This window comes from Pan troglodytes, chromosome 4 (assembly GCF_028858775.2).
Source record: "Pan troglodytes isolate AG18354 chromosome 4, NHGRI_mPanTro3-v2.0_pri, whole genome shotgun sequence".
NCBI lineage: Eukaryota > Metazoa > Chordata > Mammalia > Primates > Hominidae > Pan > Pan troglodytes.
This window is the reverse complement of record NC_072402.2, coordinates 108,747,428-108,773,154: the sequence shown is the minus strand read 5'-3', so window position 1 is coordinate 108,773,154 and position 25,727 is coordinate 108,747,428. Positions and strand designations below refer to the sequence as shown.

Below are 25,727 nucleotides of genomic sequence, written 5' to 3'. Positions count from 1 at the left end.
TTTTTCTATTGATTGGAATATTTTCAGAAGGAATGGTACCACCTCCTTCTTGTACGTCTAGTAGAATTCGGCTGTGAATCCATCTGGTCCTGGACTTTATTTGTTTGGCAAGCTATTAATTATTGCCTCAATTTCAGAGCCTATTACTGGTCTATTCAGAGATTCAACTTCTTCCTGGTGTAGTCTTGGGAGGGTGTATGTGTTGAGGAATTTATCCATTTCTTCTAGATTTTCTAGCGTATTTGCATAGAGGTGTTTATAGTATTCTCGATGGTAGTTTGTATTTCTATGGGATTGGTGGTGATATCCCCTTTGTCATTCTTTATTTTGTCTATTTGATTCTTCTCTCTTTTCTTCTTTATTAGTCTTGCAATCAGTCTATCAACTTTGTTGATCTTTTCAAAAAAAGCAGCTCCTGGATTCATTGATTTTTTGAAGGGTTTTTTGTGTCTCTATTTCCTTCATTTCTGCTCTGATCTTAGTTATTTCTTGCCTTCTGCTAGCTTTTGAATGTGTTTGCTCTTGCTTCTCTGGTTCTTTTAATTATGATGTTAGGGTGTCAGTTTTAGATCTTTCCTGCTTTCTCTTGTGGGCATTTAGTGCTATAAATTTCCCTCTACACACTGCTTTGAATGTGTCCTAGAGATTCTGGTATGTTGTGTCTTTGTTCTCATTGGTTTCAAAGAACATCTTTATTTCTGCCTTCATTTCATTATGTACCCAGTAGTCATTCAGGAGCAGGTTGTTCAGTTTCCATGTAGTTGAGCAGTTTTGAGTGAGTTTCTAGTTTGATTGCACTGTGGTCTGAGAGACACTTTGTTATAATTTCTGTTTTTTTATATTTGCTGAGGAGTGCTTTACTTCCAACTATGTGGTCAATTTTGGAATAGGTGTGGTGTGGTGCTGAAAAGAATGTATATTTTGTTGATTTGGGGTGGAGAGTTCTGTAGATGTCTATTAGGTCTGCTTGGTGTAGAGCTGAGTTCAATTCCTGGATATCCTTGTTAGCTTTCTGTCTCTTTGATCTGTCTAATGTTGACAGTGGGGTGTTAAAGTCTCCCATTATTATTGTGTGGGAGTCTAAGTCTCTTTGTAGGTCACTAAGGACTTGCTTTATGAATCTGGGTGCTCCTGTATTGGGTGCATATATATTTAGGATACTGAGCTCTTCTTGTTGAATTGATACCTTTACCATTATGTAATGGCCTTCTTTGTCTCTTTTGATCTTTGTTGGTTTAAAGTGTGTTTTATCAGAGACTAGGATTGCAACCCCTGCCTTTTTTTGTTTTCCATTTGCTTGGCGGATCTTCCTCCATCACTTTATTTTGAGCCTATGTGTGTCTCTGCACGTGAGATGGGTTACCTGAATACAGCACACTGATGGGTTTTGACTCTTTATCCAATTTGCCAGTCTGTGTCTTTTAATTGTAGCATTTAGCCCATTTCCATTTAAGGTTAATATTGTTATGTGTGAATTTGATCCTGTCATTATGATGTTAGCTGGTTATTTTGCTCGTTAGTTGATGCAGTTTCTTCCTAGCCTTGATGGTCTTTACAATTTGACATGTTTTGCAGTGGCTTGTACTGGTTGTTCCTTTCCATGTTTAGTGCTTCCTTCAGGAGCTCTTTTAGAGCTGGCCTTGTGGTGACAAAATCTCTCAGCATTTGCTTGTGTGTAAAGTATTTTATTTCTCCTTCACTTATGAAGCTTAGTTTGGCTGGATAAGAAACTCTGGGTTGAAAATTCTTTTCTTTAAGAGTGTTGAATATTGGCCCCCACTGTCTTCTGGCTTGTAGAGTTTCTGCCGAGAGATCACCTGTTAGTCTGATGGGCTTCCCTTTGTGGGAAACCCGACCTTTCTCTCTGGCTGCCCTTAACATTTTTTCCTTCATTTCAATTTTGGTGAATCTGACAATTATGTGTCTTGGAGTTGCTCTTCTCGAGGAGTATCTTTCTGGCGTTCTCTGTATTTCCTGAATTTGAATGTTGGCCTGCCTTCCTAGATTGGGGAAGTTCTCCTGGATAATATCCTGCAGAGTGTTTTCCAACTTGGTTCCATTCTCCCCATCACTTTCAGGTACACCAATCAGATGTAGATTTGGTCTTTTCACATAGTCCTATATTTCTTGGAGGCTTTTTCATTTCTTTTTATTCTTTTTTCTCTAAACTTCTCTTCTCACTTCATTTCATTCACTTCATCTTCCATCGCTGATACCTTTTCTTCCAGTTGATTGCATCGGCTACTGAGGCTTGTGCATTCATCACATAGTTCTCGTATCGTGGTTTTCAGCTCCATCACGTCATTTAAGGACTTCTCTGCATTGGTTACTCTAGTTAGCCGTTCATCTAATTTTTTTTCAAGGTTTTTAACTTTTTTGCCATGGGTTCGAACTTCCTCCTTTTGCTCAGAGTAGTTTGATCTTCTGAAGACTTCTTCTCTCAACTCGTCAAAGTCATTCTCCATCCGGCTTTGTTCCGTTGCTGGTGAGGAGCTGCATTGCTTTGGAGGAGGAGAGGTGCTCTGATTTTGAGTTTCAGGTTTTTCTGCTCTGTTTTTTCCCCATCTTTGTGGTTTTATCTACCTTTGGTCTTTGATGATAGTGACGTACAGATGGGTTTTTGGTGTGGATGTCCTTTCTGTTTGTTAGTTTTCGTTCTAACAGTCAGGACCCTCAGCTGCAGGTTTGTTGGAGTTTGCTGCAGGTCCACTCCAGACCCTGTTTGCCTGGGTATCAGCAGCGGTGGCTGCAGAACAGCAGATATTGGTGAACCGCAAATGCTGCTGCCTGATTGTTCCTCTGGAAGTTTTGTCTCAGAGGTGTACCCAGCCGTGTGAGGTGTCAGACCGCCCCTACTGGGGGATCCCTCCCAGTTAGGCTACTGGGGGGTCAGGGACCCACTTGAGGAGGCAGTCTGCCCATTCTCAGATCTCAAGCTGCGTGCTGGGAGAACCACTACTCTCTTCAAAGTTGTCAGACAGGGACATTTAAGTCTGCAGAGGTTACTGCTGCCTTTTGTTTGTCTGTGCCCTGCCCCCAAAGGTAGAGCCTACAGAGGCAGGCAGGCCTCCTTGAGCTCTGTTGGGCTCCACCCAGTTCGAGCTTCCCAGCCGCTTTGTTTACCTACTCAAGTTTTGGCAAGGTGGGTGCCCCTCCCCTAGCCTCGCTGCCACCTTGCAGTTTGATCTCAGACTGCTGTGCTAGCAATGAGTGAGGCTTCTTGGGCGTAGGACCCTCTGAGCCAGGTGCAGGATATAATCTCCTGGTATGCCATTTGTTAAGCCTGTTGGAAAAGTGCAGTATTAGGGTGGGAGTGACCCAATTTTCCAGGTGCCGTCTGTCACTCCTTTCTTTGTCTAGGAAAGGGAATTCCCTGACCCCTTGTGCTTCCCGGGTGAGGCGATGCCTCACCCTGCTTCGGCTGACACACAGTGCACTGCACCCACTGTCCTGCACCCACTGTCTGGCACTCCCCAGTGAGATGAACGGTACCTCAGTTGGAAATGCAGAAATCTCCCATCTTCTGCATCGCTCACGCTGGGAGCTGTAGACTGGAGCTGTTCCTATTCTGTCATCTTGGCTCCACCCCTCTTCTAGATATTTTTATTCTGTGTGATTGGTCTGGCCCATGGCAGTTCCTAGTTGTAATGTATTACAGTATCTTATAGGGCTAGTCTGCTTTTATTACTTTTGTTCCCCAAGTTTTCTTTGATAGCTCATATATTTAAATTTTTAAGCACTCAGTTTTTCTGTAATATTTAGTACATGTAAAATGTTATATATTAGATTAAAATTATTGGAACATAAAAGCACCACAAAAATAGGAGTTAACGTTTTATAATATTAGAGTGGTGTAGACCTTTCTAAATATGATGCAAACTCCAGAAGCCATAGAATAAAATAATTCTAATATATACAAATACAAATACAAAAAAATACCATAAGCAGAATCAAAAGCAAGGAACAAACTAAGGCAAATGTTTTTAAATTCATCACCAAATGAAGATTTCTTTAAAACATGAGCTCTTACAAATCAGTAAGAAAATTTGTAAAGGATGCAAACATTTCAAAGGAAATATTATTGAAAATGTCTCTCAAAATATTTGAAAAGATGTATAACTTCACTCATACTAACAGAAATGCAACTTAAAACTACTAATACACCATTTTCAACAAGTAGGCAAAGAAAAAACATTTGCTAACATTGTATTAGTGAGTACAGATGAAAGTCACTCTCACATATGACTAATTAGGTGTGTCTTTGTTTACAACCTTATGGAAGGTAATTTCACAATATTTATGAAAGTTAACTCAGCAACTTTATTCCTAGGTACTTACCTTACATATATACTCGTATTTGTGTAAAATGACCTATACACAAATAAATGAATTTTACCATTATAAGAATCAAAGATTAGAAATAATGTAAATCCCTTAAAGGAAGACTAGTTAAAATGTTATGATACACCTATGCAGTGGGTAAGATTATTTTACACAGCTACAAAAACAAAAGAGGCAGCTCAATATTTTCTTTTTTGGGTACATTGTCAAAACACACAGTTAAATGAAGAAAAGCAACAAAGCAACTTTCTGAACAGTGTACACAGTAGCTACCTTTTGTGTGACTAAATTGTATGCTTATTTATACATAAATATGTCCAAACAGGGTGTTTTTCAAAATCAAAGAGAGTGCTATTAATAATTAATCTGTGACAACAGCCATCACTTGGAACCATCTTGAGTAGACCAGAATAATCTATTATCTATCTATCTATCTATCTATCTATCTATCTATCTATCTATCTAGCTAGCTAGCTATCTAGCTAGCTATCAAAGTTAACTCAGCAACTTTATTTATCTACCTACCTATCTACGTACCTATGTATCTATCTCTATCTATCTATCTATCTATCTATCTATCTATCTATCTATCTGTCTGTCTGTCTTTCTGTCTCTAATCTTTCTGTCTGTCTGTCTCTCTGTCTGTCATCTCTCTCTTGCTTAAAACATAGAGTATCTCTGGAGGGATACACAACAAAGTAGTAATAGTTGATAACTCTTGTAAGGGGAACAGGAAACAGGGTAGCTGGAGGAAATGGGGAAGAAAGAGACTAACTTTTCATTATGTACTTCTTTGTATATTTCAAATCTGGTACTATTTGTAAGTATGAACCTATTCAAAATACATAAATAAATAAGTGTGAATGGTACATAGCATCAAATACACTTCTCCCCTCCTCTTTTCACCACTGCCTCCTCACAAGTATGTTCTTTTACTCCTTAATCCCTATGATTCCCTTAGAATCTTTTGCCTTGTCTGATCCTTAGAGTCTAAGGTAATATTCAGTCCTAAGATAAAAACTACAGGACTACTTAAGGTCTCTACTACCTTCCTGCCTCTTGATGTTAAAAAAAACTCCCGAGCTTGCCCTAAGAGGTTGCTATGGTTTGAATGTGGTCCTAATTTCATGTGTTGAAAACATAATCCCCAATGTTGCAGTATTGAAAGGTGGGGCCTTTAAGGGGTTGTTGGATTATGAGAGCTCTGCCCTGATGAATGGATTACTTCATTCATAGGTTAATGGATCAGTAGGTTATCATGGGAATGGAGCTGGCAGTTTTAAAAGAACATAAAGAGAGATCTGAGCTGGCAGGCTCAGCCCCCTTATCATGTCATGACCTTCGCTGCCTTGGGACTTAGCAGAGTTCCCCACCAGCAAGAAGGCCTTCACCAGATGAAGACTCTCTACCTTGTCTTACCGGCCTTCATAACTGTAATAAATACATTATTTTCTTTTTAAATGACTCACTTTCAGGTATTCTGTTATAAACAAAAGAAAACGGACAAAGACAGAGGTAAATGAATCTGCAGAGAACATAGGACAATGAATATCACTGGCATTTACATATGTTCTCAAGAATCTCTGGTGGGAGATCCTGAGAGAATTTTGGGGACTTATAATGATTATTATGTTTATCGTCACCATTGATAATTCTCTAGGCAGCATTTCTTTTTTTTTTTTTTTTTTTTTTTTTTTTTGAGATGGAGTCTAGCTCTGTCACCCAGGCTGGGGTGCAGTAGCATGATCTCGGTTCACTGCCACTTGCACCTCCAGGGTTCAAGCAATTCTCCTGCCTCAGCCTCCCACATAGCTGGGATTACAGGCACCCGCCACCACACCCAGCTAATTTTTGTATTTTTTAGTAGAGATGGGGTTTCACTGTATTGGCCAGGCTGGTCTTGAACTCATGACTTCGTGATCCACCAGCCTCGGCCTCCCAAAGTGCTGGGATTACAAGCGTGAGCCACCGTGCCTGGCCTAGGCAGCATTTCCTAAGTGTATTCTGTGAAATATCAATCTCTCAAGGTACTATTTAATTTTTTTCCCTTGTGGCTGATGAAGTTTGCAAAACTAGTAAAATACATCCTTTTTGGAGAACGATGGCACACACTGATATTTTAAGAGCCTGATTAATTTTACAATAAAAAGGACCTCTTTAATTTGTGTTTGAATTAGAGTTTCTAAACTTATTTGACCCCAGAATCATTTTTACCCACCCATCTCTCCAAAATTAGTCGTGACCTACTGTGGCAGTGTAAGGTAGAAGCAGCATAAATTGTAATAACCAAAAGGAGACACATGTTGGAGCAGTGAATAATAAATGCCAATCTGAATTTGTAAAGTTAGATTCTTATAAGACTAATTTTAAACATATGATATAATAAAAAACATGAGATGATAAATAATTCAGCAAATAAAAAACTTGCTAACAATGAGTGTTTTGAGGCTTGAAAACAATCTTCTTCTGCAGGCTGGACACTATCAATTATCATATTTTTGCTCTTCACATGTTTAGCAGATCCTATGATTGCCAAAGTGGTCATCAGGTCAAGCCCTTTCTGAATGAGCACAAATTTAAATTATAGAAGTCTAAATCAGTGTCAAATTGCTTGAGTATGCAACCTCTAGAATAGGATTAACAAACTCTGTATTCTGATTTTGTTTTTCTCTAGAATGTCTAACACAGTGGTTGGCAATGGTAGAATTAAAGGGTATGTTGGGAGGGTGTGAAAAACAAGAAGAAAAGAAGAGATGTGACCATGGTCAGAAACTACAAAATAAAAGGAGGAAAAATAGGTGCTGTGGCAGCTGTCTGAGTCCATTTGAGTTTCTATAACAGATACGTTAGCTGGGTAGCTTACAAAAAGCCAAAATTTATTTCTGATGCTTCTGGAAGCTGGCAAGTCCAAGATCAAGTCTTAGGCAAATTATGTGTCTGGTGAGGATCCACTTCCCCATAAATGGCACCTTCTCACTGTGTCCTCATGGTAGAAGGGGTGAGCAAACTCCCTTGGCCTTATGTATGTATGTATGTATGTATTTATTTATTTATTTATGAGATGGAGTCTTGCTCTGTCGCCCAGGCTAGAGTGCAGTGGTGTGATCTTGGCTCACTGTAACCTCTGCCTCCCAGGTTCATGCCATTCTCCTGCCTCAGCCTCCCAAGTAGCTGGGACTGCAGGGGCCCGCCACCATGCCCAGCTATTTTTTTTTTTTTTAATTTTTAGTAGAGATGGGGTTTCACCGTGTTAGCCAGGATGATCTCGATCTCCTGACCTCGTGATCCACCTGCCTTGGCCTCCCAAAATGCTGGGATTACAGGCGTTAGCCACTGTGCCCAGTCCCCTTGGCCTTATTTTGTAAGAGCACTAATCCCATTCATAGGGGATAGGCCTCTCAAATGGTCCCAGCTTCTAATACCACTGTCTTGGGAGTTAGGATTCCACCATATAAATTTTGGAAAGACACAAACATTTAGACCATAACAACAGAGATGGACACTTGTTATGTTTCAGATGTCACTTAGTGGCCTCAAAAGTGAGGGTCATCTGTCCTGGACTGTAAGTCTTCACGTTCTCTGTTCTCATGCTAGGCATTTTTGAGTCTAGATAGAGGTGATAAGTTTATTAGATAAAACTATTTGTTGAGTGATCAGCAGTGATTTCAAATTTGGCTCTAAGGTTTACTGGCTCTAATGGGATGACTTAGAAATCAGAAAGGCAGCATGGCGATCACTCTGGGTTAAGAGTGTGGGCTCTGAAGTCATCTTTAGGTTTAACTTCTGGCTGTACTGTTCAATAACTGTGCAATGTTGAGAATTTTGATTTATCTCTGAAGTTTGTTTCCTTGCACACAAATGGAAATAATAATACATTCACCATATATTGCTATAAGAGATAAATGAGAAAATATCAGGTACAGTGTGTGGCACATGGTATACACTCAATAATGGCTGTGTTTATTGTTATTATATTACTGTAATATAGTTCTCCACCTACTGTATGGTGGTTAATACCTCCATGACTTGGCTTACTGAGATAATAATACTTTTCTAGAGCAATTTGCCTCATACAATATGAACCGCAAACTCTCTAGAATGCAAATTTTAAAAAATCTTCAATATTATGTACAACAAAAATTTCTTTATTCTTTTTTCTTGTCAGGACTGGGGAGCTTCTATTAGCCAGTATTCCTAGTATGATGGATACTTTGCTTAATTTAACAAGCATTTAATTTAAAGAGAAACAAGGACCTCCTCAGTGTGAAAGTTATGCTAAAATTCTACTCTAATGAATCCGGCTTTCTGCTCTTTAAATATTTTGGAGTTTATTTTTGTATATGGTTCAAAACTGTGAAGGAAAGAAAAAGAGGCTATAGTGAAGTTACTGCTGTTTTGTTTTTAAGCCACTCTTTGTGGAGAATATTTTAGATAATCATATTTTTGAATTACTAATTTAGAACTGGGGAAAAAGGAGGTAGGAGGGAGATGGGGCAGAAGAGAAAGGAAGGGGATATTTTTGTTCACTGGAGTTGTAAATCTATGGCATGGGCTGTGTGATTTTGGAAATATTTCTTTAATGTGGGTTATGAAATGTTTTAATTTGAATTTGTTATTATAACCAATAATAAGATTGCTATCATGAGCAAAGTTTACCTGCCCCGAGACAAAATTTTCCAAATGATTCTTTATTAGTAATAAAATAGCCAAATCTCATTAAACACTTGAACTAATTGAATAGGCTTTGATGAGATATTTAGCTCTTTCAGATAACCTATCTCTGGGAATTTTGTTTGTCATCTAATATAGCAGATATCATTATTTCCACTTCAATGATGAGAAACTCAGGGCCGAAATAGTGAACTTGGCTTACGTCTAATTAGGATAAAGATGAGGACCTCCTGCCTCAGGTTCACAGCAGACATGTACTAAGTGGACTCAAAACAACTTTGTCCAGGATAATGATGCATTCATGGCTGCTTGAGCTGCAGGCAAGGAAGGCTACTCACATGACACCTCTCTTCCGTTAACTCTGTGGTGCTTTCCTATTCTCCACACAGTGGCCAGAAAGGTTTTATAAAACGAAGATCCTATTTTGTGTACTCTGCATATTTCTGTGTCTCCTCATCTTCCTGATAAAGTCCAGATTCCCAAGGCTATTCCCAAGGATAAAGTGACAGGGATGACAAGGCCCCCCACTTGTTTCTTGATGATTTCTTCAGCTTGAATTTATGCTGTTCTCCCTCCTTCTCTCTTTAGCTGCTCTGAGCTTCTTTTATTTCTACTTCTTATCTGTTTATTTTTTCTTCCCATCCTCCACTACAGTGACATCTTTCATTTTTAGAAAGCACAACTGAGCACTTTTGACTCTGGGCCCACCCGCGTGCTGTTTCCTCTGCCCACTTTTGAGCAGCTTTCTTCTACTCTTCCTTGAGGTCTCAACTGAAACATCATTCCAGAGGAAGGGCATTTCTAAGCAGGTCAGAATTATTTGCTGTGTGTTCCCATAGCTGTTTTTATTTCTTCTGACAGTACGTTTATTACACTTACACTGTCTGCTCCACACAGGCAGGCGACATTTATGTCCTGTTCATCTCTTCATTATTGCCAAAGCTCAGTGCTTTCACATAATAGAAATCATTTCTTGAATGAATAAATTAGTGGGCAAATGAAGATTTCTCTTCCTCTGTTCTTAAATTCAATGCAAACCACTTTGTGTTGGGTATGAAGAGATTGATCCTAACCCTGAGCTTTCAAGGGAGACAGACAACTTTGGACAGCTTTTTGGTGATATTGCTGAATATTTTAAGTTCCGTGGTACTGAATAGCTGAGGAGGAGTTCTCGTCTTGAATTTCAAGCAGCTAGTTTCGGTCTTGGCAATTAAGCATTTAAAATTTTAAATTCTCTGTCCCCCAAATACAGGAAACATTGATCTTACAGGAAATAATGTAGCTATACTGAGAACATGCACCCAAAGTTCTGAGATTAGTGGGAGCCAAGAGGTGTATCAAAATGCAGCCATTTGTGTTAATTCATAGAGTAGGCAGTCCACATTCTGTGAACTCAAAGTAGTCCCTGGACCAGTAGTATCAATATCATCAAAAGATTTGTAGACAATGTAAGTTCTTAGGCTTCACCTCAGATCTACAGAATAAAAAACTAAAGGAGTGACGCCCGGTAGTGTGTGTTTTAATGAATCTTTGATTCTGACATCTGCTCAAGTTTGAGAACTGCTGTCATAGATTGTGTAGGAAATCCTTCCTAGTGTATTCCTACACAATCTATGACAGCAGTTCTCAAACTTGACTCAGTAAGAACTTAATATTGAGCAAAAAGGGGCTCGCACAGCTGGGAAAAGACTATCAGCTGGGAATGACATGGGATAAGATGTCATTTAATTTGAAATAGGAGCTTTAGAATGGAGAGTATTTCCTTAACTACACTGTAAAGTGTTCCAGGTATTTTTTCATGAGAGTAAACTAGGAATGGATTATCAGAACTCATCTCAGAGTCTGCATAGTTCATTGTATTTAAGCATGTGTAATAAAATGTTCTTGGCTTTCATTCAAAAGGTCGAAGATCACCTTCTTATATTATGATGTATCAGCAGTGGGATTGGGGTGCTATACCTGATTATTACAGTCAGACTCGGGCATGCAAAACAAGCAGCCCTGACAGAATTTTGTAGTTAAAGCAGAAAACTCAATTGAGGACAAAACTCACGAGGGGAAATTGGAGGTATTTTTACGGCAGTTCTGAATGTCATTTTAGTTGTAATTATCGAGTATCCTGGCAATCAAGACAGTGATAAAGATGTGACACACTTTGTGCATTTTTACGTAGCCCCCTGAGCTTCATTATTGCCTCTATCAAAAGAATAAGAAGAAAATTTGTTTTTTGTCTTATTGTTATATTCCACTGAAATATTTTCCCAAACATATAAGCACGATTGGAAGAAGCTTGAGATCTGCATCAGCAGAAAGTCTCCATAGTCTCCTCAGTTTTTGTAATTCCTTTTATTTTATTACACGTTCCTGTACTTTCTGCAGCATACAAAATTGACTTTAAGTAGCAACAAAAATATTCACATACCTGACCCTGAATAATAGTCATTGCTTTGTACTGTCTACTCTTCAGTTCATATAAAAAAGAAGTGATATTTATGGTATATGAATTAAGATTACTCATTCTATTTCTCTATGGATTTTAAATTATATACTTCAATTAAATCTGACTACCAGGAAATATTTGGGCAGTGGGAGCCTAGTGTTTTGCAAAATTGCTTTCACTGATCTATCCCTTAAGAGTATGACTTTTTCCTCTTGTAGTTATGTTAAAATGCACAATTATATTCCTTTTTTTCCTTTATTCCTCTCCCTTCATTCCCTCCCTTCCTCCCTCTCTCGTCCCCTTCCTATCTCCCTTCTTTCCTTTCTTTCTTTCATTTTTTAAGATGAGTACAGGAAATAATATTGAAAACTCTCTACTATATTTTCTACACACATTTCATTGTTAACATTATTCTCATTTTTAATTTTACCTATATTGAGCACCATGAAGAAAACTTTCTTTAGAATTCAGTACCGGAAAAATTTTGCTCTGTTGAGGCACTGGTATTTTTCTTCCTTTTTGATAGTGAGAATTGTATGACTGACTTCTTTTTACCTAGGTTAAAAAAAAAAGCTCAAAGCTAAATATTAAAGGCAGCTTTACTGGCCTTTCAGAATGTTCATATACTTCTATCATAGTTCTGAATATGTAATAAACTTTCATTTCATGTATAATTTTTACACGATTAAATGCAAGAATGAAATAAAAAAGCTTACTTTTAACTTATAATCAAATAACTTATAAGCTTAAGAATTATGATTACTTGTATTTCCCGGATAGCATCCCAAATGACAAGTCTTAGTATTCATATGCCCACATATCGAAAATAGAACACCAATTTTTTATAAAAATAAATTTAACCATGGCTGAAAATAATTTTCAATGTGCCATATCCTCAATAAATCTCTTAGAATCTTACTAATTTGTTTTCATTATTGTCATTGATGTTTTTGGAGTTCCAGTCACGCTATCAGTTAATGCGCGGTACTTACATTGTTATTGATGTTTTTTGATATGGGCATTCAACCCAGAGAAATATTTACCTGTAGTTCTGAAAGAATCCGTCTTTAACTTTAGAGCAATTGTTCTAAGATCTCAATAAGAAAACCATGATTTTATGAAGTTTTAGTTCATTCATTTTCACTGCTATGTAATGTTCAATACCATATTTGTAAGATTTATTTTTCTGTCCATAGATACTTCAGTTCATTATAATATTTACTTCTACACACAATGTTATAATGAACATTCTAATGGGGACCCTTAGTAATCATTCTTTCAGCAAAGTTGTGTGGGTAATAGAGTTTCTTACATGGGAAGCCTGAAAGTATATTTATTTTTCATTGACTGAAAATAATAACTTCTTCAGGTGAAGAACTTTAGGTTGACAGTTATTTTAACTTACCACTTTGAATCTATGACTAATTTCCTTCTATATTTTGTTGCTAGTGACATGTCTGCTTTGAGTCGAAGTCATCCCTTTGTGACAAAGCTTTTCTTGTAATCTGGTAGTCTTTATGATTTTTAGTATGCATTTTTAGTGTGAATATTCACATTCTTATAAAATACTCTTAGCATTATATTTTTGAATGTTATAAACCTGTCATTTCCTCTGTTCTCTTCTGTTGGAATTTTTATTAAAATGTTTTTCATTAGGATATTTTAAGTGCTTTTTCATAACTTTTAATTTCTTTATCTCACTGTGATCTTTTCTTGGTAAATTCATTATTACTGTGTTCCATTTTGATTAATTTCTCTTTGACTTCTATTCAGAGTTTATTTCAGTATACTCTATTTCAATTAATAGCTATATTTATATCCATTTATATTTTGTATTAGTTTATTTGTCATATTATCTTCCTTTTCCCTTTAGTTTTATTTTATCCCTAAATACCACAGAACACTTACTTTAAAATCATTTTTGGATTGCTTTATTTCCTTTTTATCAGGATAAATTAATCTAGTTTATTTTCTTGGCTGTATTTATGGATTTTCTTCATGTGTAACAAAAGTGCAATATGCAGACTTATCTTGATTGGAACATTTTTCTCTCATTTTTCACTCATACTTGAATATTTACCTGTCTCAATATAATATTGAGGTTATTTGTGAGTTGACTCCTTCCAGCTCCATGAAGCTTTCACTCCTAAACCAGGTCACATCCAAGGTTTAAAGCTCCTGTCCCATTTTAGATTATGACTAGGTTTGTTCAACTTCTAGCTGGAAGGTGGTCATCTGTGCTTTCTCTTATTTTCCTCATTAAAAACCTTTATGAAAGCAATATCCTTGCATAAAGGCAACAACTTTTTAAAAAGTCTATCTTTGTATACAAAGAAAACCTAATCTCTGTCCAGTTGCCAAGCAATGAACTTAATGCTGGTCCCGGGTCTCTGTGGGTCACTTTGAGTTTTCATTTTCTCACGGGAATGTCACTTCAGCCATCTCCTCTCCTGTGTCCAGACCCAGAGTCCAGAAGACTTTAGCCCCACTTGCTCCTTTGGTATTTGGTTCTGTCTTTGAACTACAATGACATTTTACCTTTAAAAAAAAATTAAAGCTATGTCTTTTTTATTATATTGAAAAATATTTGATCAATTATTGACATGTTTGGAGCAGAAAGTTTGTGTGTGTGTGTTGGGGGATGTGGGTATGTGAAAATTATCTCGCAGCTTCATCTTACCTGAGGATTGTTTCTTAATTTCATAAACGTTTTTCACACATAAGGATAGCAACTCTTTCATTGTCATTTTTCTACAAATATTTTACTCAGTTTGTCTCTTTATAAGTTGTAGTTTTGATTACAAGTCTTTTAAACTTTATGATTTCTGTCTTTACTATTCCACTTAAGAAATATCAGTCTATGTTTTATTCTAGTGCTTTTATGATTCTTAATATTTTTAAATGCCTGTATGTTCAATTTTTCTAAAATATATTTTGATTTGGAATAGTAATATACTACTTTTCCTAAATCATTAATATATTGTTAAATATACTTGTTAGTATATCTTAAATATGTTAAATAATCCATCATATGTTCACTGACTTGAAATGTCTCATAATATAATACATTCTAACATCCTAGTCTATGCTAGATAATTCTTTTTTCTTTTCTTAGAGATGGGGTTTCACTATGTTGCCCAGGTTGGTGTGGCAATTCACAGGTGCCATAAGGGTGCACCATATCCTCTAACTGCTGGGCTCAAATGATCCTCCTGCCTTAGTCTTCTGAGTAGCTGGAACTACAGGCAAATGCCACTACACCCTGCTCTACTAGATGATTCTTTATATTCTATTCTAATTAACTCTTGATTTCAGCACCATTCATTAGTTTGTAATGAATTTTAATATAGAGGTGTTGCTTCAATAAGTTGCAGACACATGGATAAGAAAGACCGAACTGTGGACCCTGGTGGAGTTTCCTAAAGTATTGCGTTCTGAGACCCAAGTCGAATGGCCAACTGTGCCCACCTTCTACTACACGTATGGTTCAACAATTTCCATTACATGCTCTGGAATGAATTATGAGAATAGATAGTTTGCAAATCAGTAAGTTATAGCAGAAAGACTGATAGGTAGACCATATTCCACCACTTACTTGTGTGACCTTCTTGGTCCTATCTTTCCTCATCTGTAAAATAGGATTATATACTCACTGAACAAGGATTTTGTGAAAATTCTACTTGATAAATGGAGGCAACAAGGACATTTATCACCCTATTAAGTAAATAATTAATATAAAATAATTATTGTGTGCAGCCATTTTTTTCTACTAAAAATCAGTGATAAAATGTAGCACGCAGAACTACAGGTGAATATTTCTCTGGGTTGGGTGCCCATACCAAAAACATCAATAATAACAATGAGAACAGATTAGTAAGATTCTAAAGACCTGCTAAGGATATGGCCCATTGAAAATTATTTTCAGCCATGGTTAAATATTGTTTTTGTAAAAAAATTGGTTTTCTGAGTTCTGTATGTGGGCATGAGATTACTAAGATATGTGTCATTTGGATTGCTATGTAGGAAACAAAGAATGACCAAATGAGGAAATTTCTATCTAAAGCTGAGCTTTTTCTGAGTCTTAATTCCTGAAATAAAACTAAAAGCAAAAAATAAGCTTTTTAACCAATAGCTTGATTAAATATGTTTATACCAAACTAATACATTGTAAAAAATATAGTTCATAAATTTAATCTTCCATAGCTTGAGTTATAATTAAAAAAAAGAAAATTTCACTCTTTTTAGATGGATTGAAAAGTAAAGATTTATTTGGGAAGAATATAAAAGAGAAAAAAATTAGGCACTAAGATACTACAAGGGGCTTTTCTTACTTACTTACAATAACATTGCTAGAGTGCTGAAGATCTAATTACAAAAGCAATATATGTTAATTGTAACAAACTTAAACATAAATAAAAATGTAAAGAAAAAATCACTCATCAACCTACAATACATATAATATTCAGTCATTTTTCTAAAGATAATAATGAGTAAATATGGGGTCATACTAGCCAAATGATTTGGTAATAACAGTAACATTTAAAATGTTATTTTATATTGTTTAATAATACAATTTTAATAGTTGCATGATAATCCATATATAGCCTATGGATTTTTATTTTTTAGATAATTTCCTATGTAGAACTTTTAGTTTGCTTCCAATATTTCACTGTGATATGTGATACTGCAGTAGAGGTACTTAGTAAGTGGAAGTTAGGTTCCAATGTCAGCATGCAAGGCAAAATCTCATAGTCAAAACTGCATCTGAAATTCTCCTAAGCAGTTGCCACCTGTGATATTGATGTTCTGCCTCTCAATAGATTCAACGTGGTCAATTCTTCTTTTAGAGTGTCAGTGAGTATTGTTTTTATTATTTTTTGTTTACAGGTTACAAAAAATGACACTGACATTTTTTAAGCAAAAGAGTTGTTTATTAGAAGATTATCAAGAGATTATCCTTTACTGGGAATCAACAGGCAATAGGATTTGATAAATGGGCAAAAACCAAGAGGCATTCAAAGGCCAGGCTGCATGGATAGACTCTGGTCTGTGCGTCAGTACTTCTGCTGTAATAGATTGGGACTTCAAATAGCTATTCTGTCTCTGCATCCTTTTCTTCTGATTACAAATTCTAGTGGATTGAGCTCAGGTGATGTTGTCCACTGCTTAATTGTACCAGGAAGCAGTCAAAGATAGGTTTTTTTTTTTCTTTTCTTTTTGGTGGGATAAACCATGAGCAACAAGAGATAGGAAATGCTCTCCCATGAGAAACTTAATCATGGGGAAATTCCACCCAAAGGGAGATCAGGATTCAAACAAGGGGTGGGAGAGCATTTGGATACCAGGAAGCCAAGAGCAACAAATATTGCAGTCTAGCAGGAAAAAAAAAAAGTTGTGTGCGTGCGTGTGTGTGTGTGTGTGTGTGTGTGTGTGTGTGTATGTTTAAGTGCCCGAAGAGAAGTTGGCTAGAGTTTACAGGTCACGTTGTGTGAACTAGAATATTACTTAGCAAAATGACAGCTCATTGCTGTAAGAAACGCTCTGGGACATAGCTCTCTTTTTGTGTTCACTCTTTAGCTTAAGCTCATATAATGGAATGACAGAATTTATAATTATTTTTACAAAGGATGTAATGGCCAAATCTATGTAAGTTAACTTTGTATATGCTGGAACTCCACCTTATGAATAACAACTAAAATCTTTTCTGAGATAAGCAATTTTAGAATATATATTTTTGGGTGGATATCCAGTTCTATGAAGTCCTAACTGGATAGAAATGATTTCCTGACTCAACCCTAGGATAGTGTTTAGGGAGCACTTGAACTTGAAATTTCTTAAGATAGTAGAATGTCTCAATAAGATATACGAAGATTTGCCATTTTCTGGTGTTTTACAGCTTTCTGTAACTTTGTCTTCACAAGCAAAATTCGGCCTCTTCACAAAATTTGGCCTCTTCTATTTTCCTGATAACATTCTGTCCATTGGTCCTGAATTTCATTATATATTTTATTCTCCACTTCAATGCATTCTTTTCACTCTTAACATACTTTTACTTCACACACAGAAGAAGCAATCAATTCCCTGAGATAAACTACTCTGTGTCCTGGATTTTTCTTTGACTTCCATGAAAATCTTAGGTTGAAACTCAATATATTCTCATCCTTATTCCCTTCCTCCTTGCCTTTGGAATGTTGTCGTACTTGCTTGCTCTTTATAAAATGATTTCTCTCATTTCACTATCAAACTTTTGAATAAAAATCCAACACCTTCCATTTTTTCAGCACTCACTCTCTCTTTATACAATTGTCACATTCTGTCTCAAAATTACTTTCGTGATAGTCAATAATGAACAAGAAACTAAATCCAGGAGCACTTCTTGACTTGTACTTGAACTTCTTGGAGGCTTGAGCAACAGAGGTCATACTCTCCTTGAAAATGCAGATTTGTATTACTTATTAATCTAGCCCAAATATTGTAAGTACTTTAATAACTAACCTTGTCCTCACAACACCCTTTAAGGTGGTACCATGATTGCCCCCATTTTACAGATGAGAAAATTGAGGACCAGAGAAGTTAAACGCTTGTCGAAAGACCAGTTCAAATGTCCTTGATTCTTTGCTTTCTCATCTCTCATGTATTAGACTCCTTTGCTGGCTTGCTCCTGGCTTCCTCCTTCCAGTACCCTCTGTGAGCATTTCATTCCTCAAGACCGCTGTTGGTCCTCAGTTTCTCGCTTTACTCATTTCCTTTAAATAAAGCGATCCTATATTGTTGAGAAGATTATCATCTTATTGAAGAACAATTCTTACTACTCTTGTAACACACTTTGCTCATTTTGAATTCAAAGTTCTCGTGTATTTGACCATTCACTTCTAAAAGGTCATTTCCCTTTTCTTCTGCTATTACATCTAATACCTATTTTTTAAGGCCTACCCTTTACTGATCTTCCCTGTCTTCTTTGGACTCCAACAACTCTCATTGTCTGAAACAGTCTATTTGGTAATTAGTGACCTCTTGCATTTTGTATTTGTTTCTTATATGCATGTATTGTACCTTAAAACTGTACAGAAAGATCTTTCAAGGATAGGGATCTGTGTTTTAATTACTTTATATTCTTTTTCTGTCATTAGTATTTAGCATCTAACATAGTAGTGAATACACGATAGGTAATTTATCAGCTAAGTTCTTTGGTTACAAACAAGAGAAAACAACTATGGGTAATATAAGCAAAAGCTAAATTGCAGTGAGGATTTTCAGAGCTCATGTTGTTGACAGGAGATGAGGACTAATGATCCATTAGCCACTGATAAGAATGCTGCCACTGGTCAAGATGGAACTCCAACTACTTTCAATATCTTAGACTCTTTGCCAAAGATTCAAATTATAGGAAAGAACATCTGATGGCCTGCCTGAGATATGCCTACTTTCCCCCTAAGGAGAAAAGGCTGCTAATTAGAATCTAACCAGGTTGTATTAGATAGAAAAGAGGTCATTCCTCCAAAAGAAATTCCTTTGCTGTTAGAAAAGATGTTAGAAAAGGAAGAAGGATAATGGGGAACAAACAATAAATAAGTTTATAATAGGTGCTGAATAAACATTTATTGAATGAATTAGTCAGTAAACTTGTGACATTAATCACCACACTTAGGTTTGGTTTTGCACGATTAGCCTGATGTACTTGTGTGTATTTTTTCTATATAGAGCTGAGCCAACTGGGGACTGAAAAAATTCAGAGAGAGAGAACCATGAAAGTCAAGGGCATTGTAAGGATGAATTTAGAACCTCCAATGACAGCAGGCCCTCATTTGGATGCTTGGATTCTAAAATGTTTGCTAAAAGGTAAGTCAGAGCATTTGGTCATATGTCATCTAAACTACACTTTCACCTGTACCTAAGATGTATGAAGAGGCTGAATGATATAGATACGGGTTTCAAGGTCAGTATAGTAAATTGAAAAGTTATTCTAACCCAGCTCTTTACTGTTAGGCATTCCTTTCCTTCTCTGATTCCTTATAGGTGAAAGAAGGGATTGAAAGATATGAAATGTAAAGTCCCACCCGTTAAAAATTCCACTTTTCCAAAGAGAAACCCTCATTCTTATTTTATATAGTTTTAAGGTGACCAATGGTTAATTATTCCTTGCTGGTTATAGTTATAGAATCTCCATACTCACACTAGTTAAGGAGGTGAGAACACTTACCAATATCAGAGGAAGCAAATGAAACATAAAACCTTCTCAGCAAACTAACACAAGAACAGAAAACCAAACACCACATGTTCTCACTCATAAGTGGGAGTTGAACAATGAGAACACATGGACATAGGGAGGGGACCATCACACACCGGGGCCTGTCAGGGGATGGGGGGCTAGGGGAGGGATAGTATTAGGAGAAATACCTAATGTAGATGACGGGTTGATGGGTGCAGCAAACCACCATGGCACGTGTATACCTATGTAACAAAACTGCACGTTCTGCACACGTATCCCAGAACTTAAAGTTTAATTAAAATATACCTTACTCAAAATTATTAATCTGCTAAGTGAAAGGACTGTAATTACAATTTCCTTAAATTCCATTTGTTGGCATGCTGCTTGAAACTATTCTAAAGTTATTTCAAATATACATATTTATGACAAATGACAAATCCATTCAAATAAGACAGTAAGGACTCCTCCAGAATTATTTTATTTATATTTCATCTCCCTTCTAAAACTCAGTGGTATAGTTGTTCTTGAATTGATAATTGTTAATCAAGTTTTTACTAAACATCTCAAGTCTTATCAGTCATATATTTTCTTGATATTAAATAATATAATACAGATGATCTAGCATAAAGGAAAGATTAAAATCTCAGGCTCTAACATCATACAGACCTGGGTTAAAATGCTTATATGAATTATCAGGATTCTCCTTAGGAGGAGCAATAGATTTGTTTCGAAGGGATATACTTTGAGAGTAAAGAATGAGACCCCCCAAGAGCATGCTTAAAAACAACAGAAACAGAGCAAGGACAGGAGTTTGTTTCTTTCCTTATAGAAAGAGTGGGGTAAAGGGCCAAGTCTAAAATTGGCCAAATCCCAAGGAATGCATTATGTGAGTAAACTTCCTGTTGGAGAAATATGTATCTGTAGCTGAAATCAAGGTAGGGCAAAAGAGACAATACATCTTACAATGTCTGATTTACTTTAAATTACTTCAGCATAGATAGTATGATATGATGTACATGCCAATTACCTTACATTTCAACTCTAGAGGTAGACTATTTACTGAATAATGCACCTTGCAGGGGTGGTCAGCTAGCTTGTACCTATAGTTCTCTGTACTTCTCTGAACACCTGAGGCTTTTCATTCTATTATTACTAAAGTATTATATTTACACACTCTGTTACACTTATCTGTATATTTATCTGCTTTTCTTATTTGAATTTGAGGTTTGGGGGTGGATGGTCCAGGACCATAAACTTAAACATATTTTTGTAAACTTAACAATTATCAGGGTGCCTGGCACACAGTAGGTATATCATAAAAGTTTCTGAGTAAGTGGTAGAACAAATGTAGAATGAAAGCTTTTTGAGACCTCTGTTTTTATAGTAGTCACTCTAGTTCAGATATCGGGTTAGAGAGGGCAGTGGAGCTAGTGATGCAGTTTAGCTGTTTGCTTGCATTTCATCCTGTGTGGAGATCCTTGTTTTGTTTTATATTATCCTTTTCCCCTAAAAGAAGAAAAGTGACTTTTACATACAAATAAACTACAGTAGAATAAAAAATAAACAGGTGAATAAAGATGAATGAAGGTTAAATCAAGATAGGAAATTAAGATATACCAGGGATACAGTTGGTATAAAAAGTTCATACAACAAAGATGCTACATATCTGATAAGAAGTGAGACATGATAGTGGTTCTGAGCTTCCCTTTAACAAAACAAAGGGAGAAACAAGCCCAGTAGCAAAACTTGCAGTGTTGATGGGCTAAATACAAACCACATACTAAGAAGAATGCCAATTTTTACTTGATCCTTAATTAGGCTTTTGGACGTTGTCATACCTGAGAAATATTTCTACCATAGGTGTTCCTCACTTTGTTTTTCAGCTTTAGTATTTGTGTTTGATTTTTGAAAAAATTATTTCAATCTCTGTTAAATTTCTCTGATAAATTTATAAATTTATTCTCTGTTTTCTTGAAGTTCACTGAACTTCCTTAAAACAGCTATTTTGATTCTTTGTCTGAGTGATTATGCCTCTCCATCACTTTAGGGTAAGTCTCTAGCACCTTAATTTGTTTGTTTGGTGAGGTCATATTTCCCTGAATTTTCTAGTTGCAGACATGCAATCGTGTCTGCACATTGAGGGATTAGGTATCTATTTCAGTCTTCACAGTTTGGCTTTGTTTGTGTCTGTCCTTCTTTAGAGGGCCTTTCAGGGATTCTAAACATACTGACTGCTGTGTTCCCTGATTCTCTGTCCATTCCAGTTGTCCCAGCACTAGAAGACATTCTAAGCCCAAGCTTATTCCAAGTCTTGCAAGGACATTGAAGTTGATGCAGCTTTCTGGCCCAGATGGACCTGGGGAAGAACCAAGTAGGATACTGAGTCTGTGTGGGGATGCTGGCCAGGGTCCTGAGTCCAGAAGACTGTCCCGCTGGCTCAGATTGGTGTGCCTCCCAGCAGATCTTTAAGTAGGTGGAATAGTTCACCAAATTCAGTAAGAGAGACTGGAGTTTGAGACTGAGATTCTCCCAGGATCTTCTGTGGGAAGGAGGCTGATGGGCTTATCTTTTTGGCTAAGATGGACGTGCATCACCCAGCAGGTCTCTGCACCAGTGGTGTAATTCCTCAACTTCAAAAGGAGGAGCAAAATCTGAGACTATACTCTCCCAGGATCTACTGTGAAATGGAGGCTGCTGTGCCTATCACACTGGCTCAAGTGGGCATGTGTCTCCCAGCAGGTCCTTGCACAAATGGAAAGTTTTCCAACTGCAGCAGGAGAGGCTACAGAATAGACTGGGCTCCCATGGGATCTACTGTGGGACAGAGGCTGAAGAAGCTGGTCTTGGCTCAGAGGAATGTGTGTAACCCAACAAGTTTCTGCACAGGTAGGATAGTTCCCTGGCTGAAAAAGAAGGGGCCAGGTAAGGCTATTTTTATTACAGTAATTAGTTGGTAGTACTTGAATTGAGATCATCTCTATTTAGTTCATACAATAAATCCATGTCATCTGGATGTAAGATATTATTTCTATTTTCTACAGCAGGTGGTAGAAAAAGAATACAGCACATCATCAGGAATTAGTTTAAACTGGTAAGGTACCAATTGTAAATAAAGAAAATATGAATATAAAATTGTTGACTAAGCACAAATATTTGTCTCCCCTATCTATCAGGACCTTCAATACAAGTTGAAAAAATGAAAAGAATAATAATTGTTCCAGGAAAAATTTGAAACTCTGGCCAATCTTTTCCTGTGCCCCCAAACAAAAAGTTTGGGAGCGAATACTAATCCTTATAAAATACATGGGGGCTGGTGGCAGACTGTTAGGGGAAAATACTTTTAAATTTCTAACTCAGAACTCTCCTGAAGCCCATGTGGCTGAAATATAAAGAAATAGTTTTTAAAATAAAATATTTATTTGTATTTACAAAAAATACTTGCAAACTTTAACTTTTCAGCCCAAGAAGGTGGTATATATTGCAGAACACTTGCAACTGCATGGGATATGTAAATTCATGAGATGTGAAACCTGCACTCTTTTGTCCGTCTGAAGTTAAGCACTGCAAATTTCCAGAGGGCTTGGTTTAAGATTTAGTCCGTTGACTAATGTTCTGCAATAGTATGCAGCAATAAATTAATTGCTTGAGGATTATCTTCTGTTTCGATATATAGTGGTAAATATGAGAGCAGAGGACATTAACGGACAAGAAATGTCAACAAATCTGAAAGGAGTATTTGGAGACAAGTTGATGAATGGAATAGAACAAAGCATTCCACAGCACAGAATTACTGGGGAGGAACTCTTCCAGACAATAGCAAAGAGCAGCTTCTTCCAAGCTGCTTCTATGTGGTCTGAATAACCCAGATACCAAAAATAAAAAGACATTGTGGAAAAGGGAAATTACAGGGCTGTTTCACTTATTAATATAAATACAAAGAACATAGAGTCAAACAGTGTCTAAAACTAATAAAGAACTATAACCAATTTTGGTTTATCCCAGAATATGAGGAAGGTTTAATATTAAAAAATCCATAAATATGTCTAACCCCTCATCATATTAAAAGAAACCAGAGGCAACATCTGATTATATTTAATATCCATTCATCATTTTGAAACTCTTCATAAGTTAGAAAAAGATGAATAGAATTCCTTAACCTGATAAACAGTAAATGCTGTGGCATACCATATAGCACTCAAAATAAATGAATCAGAGTGGCATTTAAAAAGAGATAAATCTTGGCATTATAATATTAAATGACATTCTTTCTATAAGGTCAAACAACTAAAGTGAAACAACATACTTTTAAGAATACATAGATACAGTAAAACTATATTAAAAGGAAAGCCATGGATTGAATGACATAGGACTCAGGAGGATGGCAGCTTGAAAGGGGAAAGCCAGGGGGCTGGGATGGAGAGGCAAGAGCTTATCTGAAGAAATTGACTCTTGTTTGAGATGGTGCTTTCAAAGCAGATTATTACAGAATTAAAAGCAAGAAATCAACTAAATAAAATCACCAGGCTTGAAATGATGACCACATATCATCATGAATGACAAATTATGATTAATCTAGTTTCCTGTACCAGAGGCCAAATGAAAGAAAAAGGACTTGATCATTTGGGAAAGAAAACAGCAGGATAGTATTTGGATGGGGATATGCTGAAAAAAAATTTAATTAAGAATTGCAAGATTTGAGTGCGATTTTATACTGACAGGGAAAAGGCGTAATGAAAATGAGGCTGGGGACATAGGAGAGAACAGAAATAATCAAAGGAGCAGGTAATGCTGAGCAGGCCGGCTAGAAACAGAGCACTGGGGTGATGAGCCTCTGAGAGAGGGATTCTCTCTCATCCTATCAAATAGAGATGAAGTAAAGGGTGTGGACGTGAAAACCTGTGCCAGTGTAGTGGCAGGAACTTGCAGGAGTTCCCCTCTTATGACGTATATTTTCTGTTTAAAATGGGACTCAAGGTCATCTTCTGAGTGAGAGGGGTGGTGGCATGTAGGAAGCATAGGGAGAGCTGTGAGTGTTTGTATGATAGTGGTTAAGACAAATGTCCATCACTAATAGACTGGATAAAGAAAATGTGGCACATATATACCATGGAATATTATGTAGCCATAAAAAATGATGAGTTCATGTCCTTTGCAGGGACGTGGATGAAGCTGGAAACTATCATTTGCAGCAAAGTATCACAAGAACAGAAAACCAAACACCACATGTTCTCACTCATAAGTGGGAGGTGAACAACGAGAACGCATGGACACCGGGAGGAGAACATCACACACTGGGGCCTGTCGGGGGATGGGGGGACTAGGGGAGGGATAGCATTAGGAGAAATACCTTATGTAGGTGACGGATTGATGGGTGCAGCAAACCACCATGGCACGTGTATACCTAGGTAACAAAACTGCACATTCTGCACTTGTGCCCCAGAACTTAAAATGTAATTTAAAAAAAGAGAGAGAGAGAAAAAAAGAACTGGCTGCACATCAGAGATATTTAGGTTTGGATTCTGGCTCTCAGAGGTCACTATGGATGTGAACGTATTTATACATTTCTACTGTGATTGTGGTTCTCTTCCTTCTTTTTTCTCTTACCCTTTTCATTTTGTTTTTTTTCCTTACCATTCTTCTTTTTCACTTCTAGTTAAAAAAAGTATCTGTGGAGGAACTGCATTTTATCTGCTTTGGCCATATTTTCATTTCTGTATCAATCAAATATTTCTGGGTAAACAGGAAACTAAAACTGTTTAAGCTTGGCCCAGGTGCCCACTTGGAACCCTCCACAGCAGATAGTGGTATGACATCTGTAAGAAGGTGCCATCTCCCATTCAAAAAGAATTTCCTAGAAGAAGGAAGGGTACTATTTTGGGCAGGAAAAATAATAGGAACTCACCATATTATTGTAGTTGTTGATGATGTGAGGATTAGGAAGTAAAATTAAATAGAGAAACACTTCTGGCCAGTGTAGAATTTCTAGTTGAGGTCAAGGAGCATGAATTTGTAGTTGCAACAACCTGTAATATAATATTGTATTATTTTTAGCAACAATACTCTGCA

General features: G+C 36.7%; 1 long non-coding RNA gene across 3 annotated transcripts in view; it reads left to right on the top strand.

Annotated features, from left to right (window-relative positions):
• LOC107966608 (uncharacterized) overlaps positions 1-25,233 on the top strand; it is a 59,203-nt gene extending 33,970 nt beyond the window's left edge. For 2 of the 3 annotated variants that reach the window (XR_010156967.1, XR_008548045.2), the window contains 2 exons: positions 19,154-19,291; positions 21,926-22,583. This is a non-coding gene — a long non-coding RNA (uncharacterized LOC107966608). Of the gene's footprint in view, positions 1-19,153; positions 19,292-21,925; positions 22,584-22,702; positions 22,753-24,816 lie in introns of those variants that run through there. The other variant, XR_010156968.1, reaches the window with a different exon arrangement.
• The last annotated feature ends 494 nt before the right edge of the window (positions 25,234-25,727 follow it).